At 36.6% G+C, this 12,224-nt stretch overlaps 1 protein-coding gene across 1 annotated transcript in view; it reads right to left on the bottom strand.

The window, feature by feature from the left end:
* LOC129001958 (rho GTPase-activating protein 23) overlaps positions 1-12,224 on the bottom strand; it is a 158,424-nt gene that overhangs the window by 95,686 nt on the left and 50,514 nt on the right. The gene's annotated exons all lie outside the window — the stretch shown is intronic.

The raw sequence follows: 12,224 nt of genomic DNA, 5'->3' as shown, positions 1-12,224 counted from the left end.
TTTCTTGTGTAAATGTATTTTTGTGTTTGTTTGTTGTATGGAAAAAACAATAAAGATAAATAAAAATAAAAATAAATAAAATTGGTCTAGTAGTATCAAAAGGCTGCGTCATAAGTTTTGAAATAGTTTTTTAAAAATAAGATAGCATATAATTTATGATTGGGTGTAGATTCTTTACAACTTAAAAACTTAATTGAAACTCGTTGACCTCTTATGTAATTGTATTACATGCTAAACCATGCTTCAATTTTAGTTTTACAACTTACATCCTGCCAAACCTAAAATTATCCCGTTTATTGTCACATGGTTCGTTCTCGTAACAAAACTGAATCACTGAGACAGTAAATTAAATGGATTAGGAAATTGGTTCAGCCTAATATACTTCTTACAAAGCCAGTGAATGAAGTGCCATTGTTGAGTTGGAAATAAACTCGACTAAACACAATAACTGGAACAATCGCTTCTGCTTTATAGTCACATTAGTGAATTTAAGTAACAAGCCAACAATACTACAAAACTGATTAACCTTAATAGTTTTTAGCTACACTACTGTGAAATAACCTGTTTTCGTTACATGTTTATCTCCTGTAAAAATGCATCATTACATTGATTGGGAAAAAACATGTGATTGGAATTTCTTCCATTTGTTTTGATTTTCTGTTTATATTTTGTTGTTATTTTGTCCCCAGCATGGTAACCCATAAGACCCATGTTAATTAAAAAAATAAATAAATTCATTTTTTGTGCTTGTTTTTGAGCCTATTTTAATTTATAAAAGGATTCTGCATATCTACAGGAAAATATCTTTCTAACAGTATGTGTAGATTTTCCCTGCGATGCACACGAGCTGAGAAAAAAGGTTGTAAAGAAACATGCTTGCCTATTAATATATAGATACTGTAGATAGATTATTCATAAGGCCATTGTTAAATTTGAAAATTTTCAAATGAGTTGTGTAGCGAAATAAAAATTTTCCTGAGGTAGTGCAGTGCCTGTCGTCAATCAGGGCTACAGATATACAATCTAATGTGTATATCTGTAGCCCTGGTCGTCAATCACGTTTTAGGGCTACATATATGCTAGGTCCCTAATTCCGAAATTTTGTCAAAATCCTTCCGCTGGATTTCGATATATATATTACAAACAGACAGATAAACAGACATAGCTCGTACTAGAGTATGGATTATTTATGTAGTGTTTCTTCTCTTATAGTGTGTGTACTAAATTTCCCTTTTCAACAATGTTATAAGTTAAAATGCATTTCAGTTGAACAGCACAGTTTAAAATTTACAAACAACAGCTTGCTTTAAAAATAATGGTGTGTTTTGACTATAGATTTAATTAATGCTGACCATATCTTTAATCTACACGTTTTGATCAGTGATTCGGAGGCTTAACTCAAACAAAATGACCATATCTATAAGTAAACATATCAATTGAAGAACTAATCCCATTAAATTCACAGAGGGAACTGGGAGTAGTCAGTTCATAGGTCAATTACTAATTAGCTATGGTTAATTTGGCCATTTCTCATTCTTGCATCTTGTTTCTACCAGATACTTCTATCTGCATTTTCATCCAAGATTCAACCAGAAATGACTAAACCATAGTGGTTTACGTTAACAATTTTAATATTTAAGTATGCGTTAAAAAAATGTAAGTCCATCCGTCACTTTTTTGGGGTTTTTAATTGAACATAGCTTGTTTAATGTATAAGAGCAATACAAGCACTGTTATGTTCCATATATAATATCTGAAAGTATCAACTAAAATCTGTAAAGACTAAGTAACTAACCAAAGTTACGATGAATCGAGATAATGGTTTAAATGCAAATGTTCGAAATCTGACCAACTTACAAGACAGAATCTATATTCATAACGTAAAAGAAATTTTTCAACAAAATTGTTTCTCCTACATTTTTAATAGCCGAGGGTAAATATTTAAAGGTTTTGGGACTAAAGATAACCTCATGATAAACTACAAAATCTGTTAAAATAACTACTCAGCTGTGTAAAAGAAAAGACCTAAATTAATTTAAAAAATCACTTACAGTCAATTATAAAGTTTTTATTACAGCACAAACGATATTTTTTTCACTTTTTCGTCAGATCCGCACAGCGCACACTAAGTTCATCACCAATAACAGACCCACAACAAGCGCGCAAACACAATAAAAACTATGAAAACACAATGCAAACAGAAGACGAAACAAACCCACTTCACATAAAGTAATTGTTGCCGCGGACGTCGAGTACAGTAGTGAACGGCATCGGTCAGTCGGGGCACGAGGCGCGCTAAAAATACACCTGGCGACGTCATCCCAATCATCATCATCGTCATCAACGTCATCGTCGTCGTCTTCATCATAATCATCTCCGTCGACGTCATAATCGCCATCATCTTCCTCGTCACCATCGTCATCAACGTCATCGTCGTCGCTGTAGTCATAATAATCATAGCATAAACATCTCCGTTGACGCCATCATCTTCTTCGTCGTCGTCATCATCGTCATCTTCGTCGTCATCATCACCATCATCTCCATCATCGTTATCATCTTCGTATCGTCGTCCTCGTCATTATCGTAGTCGTCGTCATCATTGGGGTTTCACCATCTTGGTAATCGTCGTTATCATTACATCAACGCAGTCACCTTCAAATCATCGTCATACTACTTCGGCATTATCATCTTCGTCTTCATCCAGTGACAGTGACGGTGACAGAACCGTAGTCCGTTACATCCATGTTCCGTATCCACGATGTGGCAGCAATATCTAAACAGTTCAATTCGGTCTATCAATTTTGAGGTGGTTAAAGTAGCTAGTTTATTTCGCTGGTTACTAAAATTATAGATTACCTATTGTATTCACTCTAGTACGGTGAAATAGTTAGTCACGGTGTAGCATATAAGGTGTAAAGTTTGGCGTGTAAGGTGTAATGTAAGGTGTAAGGTGTTCAGTAGCGGTGAAACTGTCGTATCGGGCAATCATGTTGATGTTATGACCTCTAGAGAAAGCTGTGAAATGAGAGTCATAGTCATAGTCGTACCTGTAGTCACCTGAACTGTGCAACGCTTCCAAGACTCACAGGGACAAAACATTGAGCAACATTCGAACGTAAATAGTTGAGTTGATGAACATTAAACATAGAATCAACAAAGCATAAATACTTGAACTACGACGAAATGGACCTACCGGATAGTGAATGGTCGGAGTTGCATGATAACAACAATCACAACAAATTGGGCCTGCCTGGTCCACTACACATTGCGCCACACCACGCCTCACAGACTATCGGATTTCTCCAATTGGACGGAAGTGTGGCTGAATTACTTCCAGAAACGCTACAAGCAATTTACGCGGTTTCTACGTTTCTACCAACATAAAATATCTAGCCTTTCCAATCTAGTGAAAACCTTACATATTCCCCAAGGTTTTTTAGTTTCCATAGTGTAAATTTTCCTAGTGATAGTTCAATATACTAATAGTTTCGTGTCAGCGTATTTTCCATGTACGGAATAAGCTATTGCCGTAGGTCTCATAAGAACTAAACAGACCCAGGACCGATTTACTTTTACGTTTTGAGGTCGAAAGAAACCAAAAATCGGGAACTATTCCCACCGACCATTTATTGGGAGTTTGGGAAAGGGGGTATTAAATTATGGGGGGGATATATGCATAACAACTGGGGTTTCGCAATTTTATACACCAAAACATGACTATCGCTTTTTCTTTCGAAGCAATTTTGTAGAGCCTAAAAAATATTGAATGTATTTTTTTAGAAAACAAAACGAAGTTTTAGCAAGGTATATGCGTAAGATGTAGGTTCAATTTCCTTGTTTTGGATATAGATTATATTTTGATATAATTCTGCAATTTATTAAGCAATTTACTAACAATTTTAAAAATTTACTAAGCTAGGATTAGGATGTCATTAAAAACGCACGTTATCACTTTAGCAACATATTAGTTTAACCTCATGTTATTTAGGCCTAAATCGAGAATGATTCTGACATAAAGGAAAACATAAGTAAAATCCAATACGGAAATTTGGTTATAATCTGTAGGATTGCACTGGGGCATTTTAGTACAATTTTGGACACTTTCTGTCTGCAAGCCAGTCAGATGCTCCTGATAACATCAGCGGCAATCGCAGCTGCCAGACCTGAGTGACGCACTTCGCCACTTCGCGGTAACCGTCGTGTCGCCCAGTTTGGTCAAACCTCTGCGGTCACCGGTAACTCGAAACCGCGCGGTTTTTGTCACAAACGATACTATACTCTCGGCCAATATAATTAAACAGACGACATTGCAGACTTCCCCAGCTGGTCAGGTGTGATTGCAGTAAAATTAGAAATTGGAACGAAACTGACGAACAAAATTATTGGAACAGCAACCGCTAGATCTATCTGTAAATATTTTGCGTCGTTTTTTTTTCGTTTGGAGTCACATGATTTTTGTTACTTTCTACCCCTGTTGCAGGAAAAATTGTTTTCGTCAAAATTTTCTAGTTAGAGTTTTGGGTCCATTAAACACAAAAAAACCCGCTTACCCCATTAACAAGTACAGTGTTAGCAAAACGGGAGTGCCGATGGAGACCTGTAGGGGTGGGGATTGCCCAACTCCGCGCAGTGGTCAAATTTAATCCGAGGAAAAGTTTTATGGCCCCCGAAGGGTTCAGCCCAACTCCGCGCGGTGGTCACTTTTAGGGCCGATTCCAACTCCGCGCGGTGGCCACTTGTAATATTAAGGTTAGGTACCCGTCAATTACAGACCCATCAACAAGTGTTTGAGACAGGGTAAAAGTGTGAAATGTTAATAGTTAAGTGTAAAATAAATGAATTTGACAATTTAATCAAAATATGTTTCTTTTACAGGAATTTACAACAGTTTACTTATTCGCCATAAGAATAACATGAGAATTTAAAAATAAGAATTCTTTGGCATTTTTTCTGTAACTATTATGGCGCTTTTACGCTTCGATATACTGAATTATTTGTTTTTAAGCTTTACAAAGTGGTTTCAAAAGAAATTTCAAACCGTTATACTTTCATAATATATACATAAGCCCCCGTTCACATGGTTCAATCGTGCTGGTTTGTGAACTCGTTCGAATAAACGGTTTACACGTTCACACCAAATTTAATCAAAATCAGATCATTTTGCTCGAGTTATCGTGCTAACAGACTTACATATATCCACATAAAATATATATACCGGTATATATATATATGAATTTGAACGGATGGTGTTTTCGGCCTTTGGGAAATAAAAACGAAAAATTTAATCAGTGAGTCCAGGTCTTACCATGAGACCTACGGTAATAGCCTATTCCCTATACAGGGTGATTGATATAAGTGTGCCAGCCGTTTTATTCGAAAACCATAAGAGATATCAAAAAAACTAAAAGGTAAGTGCCTTGGATGTTTTATTTAAAAAATTATAGTCAAGCCAAGAAAAATATTTTAGCCACCATTTTTCCAATATGGCCGCCAACTTTGATTTTTCTTATGGAACACCCTGTATTTCATGATGTATTCTGGTAGAAAATGTAATTTTAAGACGATTTTATTCTTGTAATTATTTTCATAAACCTAACCGTTTCAAAGATAATAATGGTTTAAGTTGTGAAATTTTGAATGGTTTTAGAATAAAACAGCTGGCATGCTTGCTTAGGCCTTTATCGAAACTCTTTCTCATGCAAAAATTTCAAAACTTAACCATTATTATCTTTGAAACGGTTAGGTTTATGAAAAAAAATTACAAGAATAAAATCGTCTTAAAATTACATTTTCTACCAGAATACATCATAAAATACAGGGTGTTCCATAAGAAAAATCAAAGTTGGCGGCCATATTGAAAAAATGGTGGCTAAAATAATTTTTTTGACTTGACTACCATTTTTTTAATAAAAAATCCAAGGCACTTACCATTTAACTTTTTTTTGATATCTCTTATAGTTTTCGAATAAAACGGCTGGCACACTTATATCAATCACCCTGTAAATGGGAAATCCGCTAAAACGTTGGCCTGGGTCTGGATTCAATGAAAACCCTCTTCATAGACGTAAAATTTGCCAATTTTAATAAGATGTACCTAAAAGAAATATGCTCGTAAACCAATTTCAGCCAATTTTTTCCCCAATTTGAGGTGTATAGCTAACTGTTTTATGAAACAGAGATTACAGCCAATTTGTTGAAGCAATCTGTGGTTGTTTACAAGACTAACATTTTTGAATTTGGTACTCAAGTTTATCAGTAAGCTCATAAACCCAGTGCTAATGTGAATGATTGAGTATTGTAGACTTTGGAACATATAAATTTACAGTCACTCTTTCTCACGGGCTTTTTAAAACTTCTTATATTAGTGGTTTTTAAGCTTCGTCTCCTGTTTTGGGTAGGCATATACCTTTTTACTTTCCCTTTCTTATAAATGATTAAAATATATCATAATTTCAAACTTAGAGCACAAACTCTCATCCGTCAGGGCTGTGAGAGCCAAAATTGACCACTGCGCGGAGTTGGGCATGTGCCGCGAGGGACCCGAAGTGACCACTGCGCGGAGTTGGGCAGTCGGTTTTGACAGATTTCTGACCACCGCGCGGAGTTGGGGTAAGCCCGTAGGGGTGCGTGCGTGTGAAGGGACTTGATCTGGTCTCCATCGGCACTCTCGTTTTGCTAACACTATAACGAAGACCAATCAGGGGAAACATTCATGTTAAAGCCAAATTTGGTACATTTCTTGTGGAAGGGCCTTCAAACAACATAAAAGTACGGTGGGGTTGGAACTAAGGGGGGGGAGGGGGCTCTTGTCTTCGTTTCTAATTATAAGGGGAATGTTTATTTTGTAAGATTAATAAGGGTAATTCTTAGACGAAAGTATATACTGTATGTCATTTGGTGATACCGTTTATAATAGAATGTTATGCATTCTCCGGCGCCACCAGTGGTCATATCTGTGCACGTGTTTGGAGAAGATACGCTTCTCAAACATTGTCATCTACACGAGCCAAGTCCACCACAACCACAGTCGTATCCGGGTACCAACACAACAATAATGCTCCACATTTCGTAATTGGATTATTCTTACAACTTATTCAATGTACTGTACATGGCCGTCAACGGAATGCTCAGGACCTACAATCACAGAATTCTTTTTAATCTGTGCTACAAACAATTTCCAATCGAAGCTTAGGTGGTATCTACTCATCGTTGATCCTTATGGGTTGTACTGTACTCGAATTTTTTATTACCTGTCGATTTCAATTTCAAGTTAACTGTTGCGCCTCATGTTTGGCTTTCTGGGAAAATATCTATGTACTTGCATCCATACACCATAATTTTGATAAGAATGTTCCCAATACTTCTCAAAACAATATGAATATACCTATAAACCGTTAAAAAATAACACGGACTCATCTTTTACGCTTATGTTACTTAACTTAAGTGTCCATTCCTTTGTAGATTACAATTTCAGATTTGCTATTTCGCTTCATATTTGGATTTTACGCAAAAATATATTCACTTGCACATATAGACCATAATAAATAATATTGACAAAATTGTTCCAACTTTTCTCAAAACAAAATGAAAATATCTTAAGAGATTCAAAAGCAACGGTAAGTTAGTACTTTAAACATTTAACACCATAAATATCACACAACAGGTCTTACAAAAAAAAAAAAAAAAAAAAAAAAAAAAAAAAAAATACTGGACTAGTCTTTACCAGGGCCCACAACCTACCTATATCCATGTGCCTATATAGGGTGGAGCCAGACGCCCGACTTGCAGCGAACTTTACAACCGCAACAGCCCATTCATCTGGGGCTTCCTCATTCCATGGGTGTCGCGGCTACTTTTTGGTCGATATCTTTATCGCACTCGCACACAATGGCCGGGAATGTGTCCCTGAGAAACCCCGAAACCCGTGCCATAAAGTAAATACACATCAACAATACACATCAACAAACCAGTCCAGAAGCGGTGCATTTAATGTTAGAAAGTTAGATATAAATCGTCGTTGTCGAACAAATTGGTTCAAACTCCGGGTAAAAAATGGGTTCCTAGTTTTCACCGACGGAAACTAACCTAAGCGTGGCGAAGTAGCAAATCGTTAGTTTAGAGGTAGTTTGGGTTGCACAACCACAACAGGTTGGGTAACGCAGTGAGGGCTTGCTGGGTGCTGAATACTGGGTACTGGTGTTACGTAATAGACAATAACGTGACCCATCTCCGGGCGGAAGTACAGCTGATATTGAGGATAATACGGTAGCAGCTCTATTGACCAGTACTTTCCCCTCCCTACGTCCAGTACCTGTACAGTTTATTGCTTTAGGGAACTTTTATTGCAGTAGCTCTAAACAGAGGAAGAGATAGGGTCACGAGAAAGCAAGTATGTATAATACAAGGGTTATAGTCTGTATGTTGGAACCTGTCTCCTGACCGGGTCTATCTGGGGACTGACCAATGGTCCGAGATTGTCTCAGGTTCCCAAATAGACGCAAGGTAAGGAGACAGGTTCCATCATACAGACTAGAAAGCTCATCTACACTAAGAATTGAAATAACTCCTGTCCAAGTAAGAAAACAGGTTTACGACACACTGCTGCCAATCAACTTTGAATAAAAATGCGTTGCTGGATCAAGTGGCTTCTTTTCTCAATAGGGCAAAAACATTCCGCTGGAATTGAGGGATCTAACCATACATTTTACAACTGTAAAATTCATCCGCTGATTTTACGAAGAAAATAGTTTGATCACCAAACATATTATCGTATGATTATTAAAATTCCTGTTTATTTATCATCTTGTTATATTGTACATTTAAATAAAAAATTCTCTCATCAGCAATATTCAGACACATTGAAATCCAAAATAAAATTTGTAATACAAATAATTTTATTACGGTATTATGTTGTTTAATACAGTACCCAAACAACAAAAAGAGATGATCATGTAGCAAAACATGGATGAAACAATTTTGTAATTTATAACAGTAACCGATTTGCGAAAGGACATTAGTCACTGAAAGTGGGTGGGATTTACTTACTTACTGTTACATAGTGGTTAAAACACTAGCAATAAGAAAATTCCATCTATTTTACCTTCGAATTAAAATTAACAACATTTACATTGAATTAATAATTTTGTTTCTTGAATGGTGTACTATAAATAAGGAATAAAAAAGCATTACACGAGCAAAAAGTATCTTTTCGACCCTTGCATAATTTTACTCGAGGTTACAAAAGCTCTAATAATCATGGAAATTGTTTTTACACACCGTGCACTGAGTCTACAACACAGAAACGTCCTTAGACTGTAGAAGGACCCAAATTCCAGTGGCATAGGACGGGACGAGTGACCCACGTTTGGCTACCAGCCAGTAACAGTAGATACAGTAGTCTGTAACACTGGCCTACATACTCACTCACTCACTCACTCACTCACTCAACACTCAACCTACACAACCGTAATGTCTACGAGACAAATTACATGTAAATGTATGACTCTGTGGTGTAAAACATGAGGTTCTCCACGAATATAAGCCGATGGAACATTGTTTATGTCTAATGTTGGGTCTAACAGTTTATCGAGTATTTCATGGGACAAAAATTGGATAACTGCGGTTTCGGAATTTAAAAATTCAATTTAAATACTCACTTAAAAATATCTAAATGTTAATCACTTCATTGATGTTATGAAATTATTATGAGGCGAAAATTAACTTACGTTTACTATTTAATACAATAATACACCAAAGCAACCCTGTAGGCTTACCGAATTTCCACATATCTGGTTGGAATTTCATTCAAATATCCCATTTAAAATTGTCAGATTTATTTTCTATATAAATTACAATAATTAATGAGTACTTCATTTGTTCCAACGGGGATGGTATTATAGCACTGTACTTATAAAATAAACAAATTCGCCAAATTTGAACAACATTCCTCCCCCGAACAAACTACAACAGTTAATTTCATCATACTTATGAATAATATGGGGATTTTAAATTTGTAGTTTTTTGTAGGTTTCTCTGCAACCATTAGTCGTATAACGTTTGAATATACAATACACCCGCCGCAGCAAACCTGCTGACTACACGAATTTCCATTTGTCTGAATTAATTTTCAATTAAATCTATTAAAATAACATTAGGTTTAACGATCGTACCTAGGGTAGCTGCTAAAAGGAAACTAATTAACTGTGTTATTTCGTTAAGTATTAATATCTTAGTAAAAATAAATAAATTTAAAATATATCCATAAACAAGCAAACTACATAACTTTACAATATTCTCTATAAGAATAACATGGGAATTTTAAATTTTCTCCGTTACCAATAACCATACAAAAACACTTTGATATACTATAGTACTTGATTTTTAAGCTCTTCGAAAAGGTTTAGAAATAAATTGGGAAATTTTGTGTTTTAGGGGCTAAAATGAGAAAACCCAATTTACCCACATAAAACCCCCCGTAAAACCATGTTTCCATGATCCGCTCATGCTGGTTCACGAACTCATTCAAGTTTATCCCACCTTCATCAAAGTCGGGCAAAAATTACTCAAGCTATCGCGTTCACGGCACATATAAAGATTCAAGGTCTAAGATTTTTTGTGTTAATTATTTCACACAACTCCTGTAGTAGCGCTAGCTCCTGATTTATTCCGACCTCGAGTACAAATTTGAGAGTACAGCATCTGTGTGAGTGAGAGTGTGCATGTGTGTGTGTGTGTCTATGTTTGTTTACCGACAAGTCCATTAATTTCTCCTCGCCCGGAGTCCAGTCTCGTTCTCCTCAGTTTACGTACTGCCGCGCCACTCAATCCATCTCTCACGTCACTCGCCCTCGCCCCTCTCGCCTAGCCACGAGCCAAGAGCCACGAGCCACTGGTTTGGTGCATAGCTCTAGAAGAAGCTGGCAGTTCCGATTTCTTATAGCATGCACTAATCTAAACTTATTTTTAGTTGTGGGTTGGGCCTAGACAGAATCTTCAAAATGTTCCAGAACATAATGTGTTATTGCATTTCATAGATGGAATGGGGAAGAAAAGATTTCCGGCCAATTTTCATGGGTCAAATGTTTTGAAACCGAAATCTAAGGAATTTTAGAAACTTTCGAAATTTTGTGGCAAAGAAGTTGAGACACTTTTTTTTATCAGGTACTTTCAACATTAGTATTGTCAAGTGTAGAAGAATTGTCTCCTTACAAAACAATGTATCTTGCTTTTAAGCTTGATCAACTAATCGACAAGATCATGTATGTTTTAGTAATCAAATAAATCCCATATCCATCAACTACCACAATACCTGTTGTAGTTATGAATCATAAATATTCCACAGGTAAGCGGTTCGCTCTGAGGGGCCGTACAGCTAAAAAGCCTTCTGACACACATACGACGAGCCAACGGCTTGGCTCAATTGCGTGCGAGAGAATAAATGGACTGTCTGGTCGTGTAGTCCTATTCCGCCCGAGTTTTATTTCGCCCGTAGCCTAATTACTCCCAGTTCGCCCGCGGTCCCAGATTAACCCCTATAATCCTCAGCTCTACCTGCGTCAGGAGTCCTATTCCATCCACGGAGGCGAAGCCCCGCCTCCTAGGACCCCACCCACCCCCAACTATGTAAAAGCCCTCCCCTACCCATCACCCCTACCACTTTATAATCTGGAACTTTCCTTTGGGTTGAAACGCTTCAACAGTAATCTATATTGATAAATGCTTACGACATAACAGATTAATAAAATTGACTGTCCATGAACTGTTAGTTACTGTACGGCAAACAGAAACATATGATAACACTGCAATCCAAGACATAGCCAAACAACGGCCACTAGTTAGCTGCTTCTAGTGTTAAATACCCAACTGCACACCTTTGAGTTTTTTTTATTATAGCCTACAATGTAAATAATTCGCCTATTGGGTCTGATGATGATTGGAGTGTCGAATCGAACTCTTGCCATCTTTTATGTATATTTATCGTCTGGTGAGATAACAGTATAAGAGCACAAATATATGTTTTAAGTGTTATTAGACGTTTTTTTTTACTTTTCGTATACAATGTAGTAGTTGACGCAAGGAATACGTCAAGATAGTGTCGTTTATTTTATTTACGCAAGTTGCGTACACTACTTTACCTACGACAATATTTAAATTACTTATATCACTATTCATATTGATTCATATCACTATTCAACCTCCTAAGAGAGGTTACGTTTTCGTTTAAT

Source organism: Macrosteles quadrilineatus, unplaced genomic scaffold (assembly GCF_028750875.1).
Source record: "Macrosteles quadrilineatus isolate MER2022 unplaced genomic scaffold, UCM_ALF_1.0 Scaffold_9__3_contigs__length_116548681, whole genome shotgun sequence".
Taxonomy (NCBI): domain Eukaryota; kingdom Metazoa; phylum Arthropoda; class Insecta; order Hemiptera; family Cicadellidae; genus Macrosteles; species Macrosteles quadrilineatus.
This window is presented reverse-complemented; position numbering and strand designations above follow the sequence as displayed.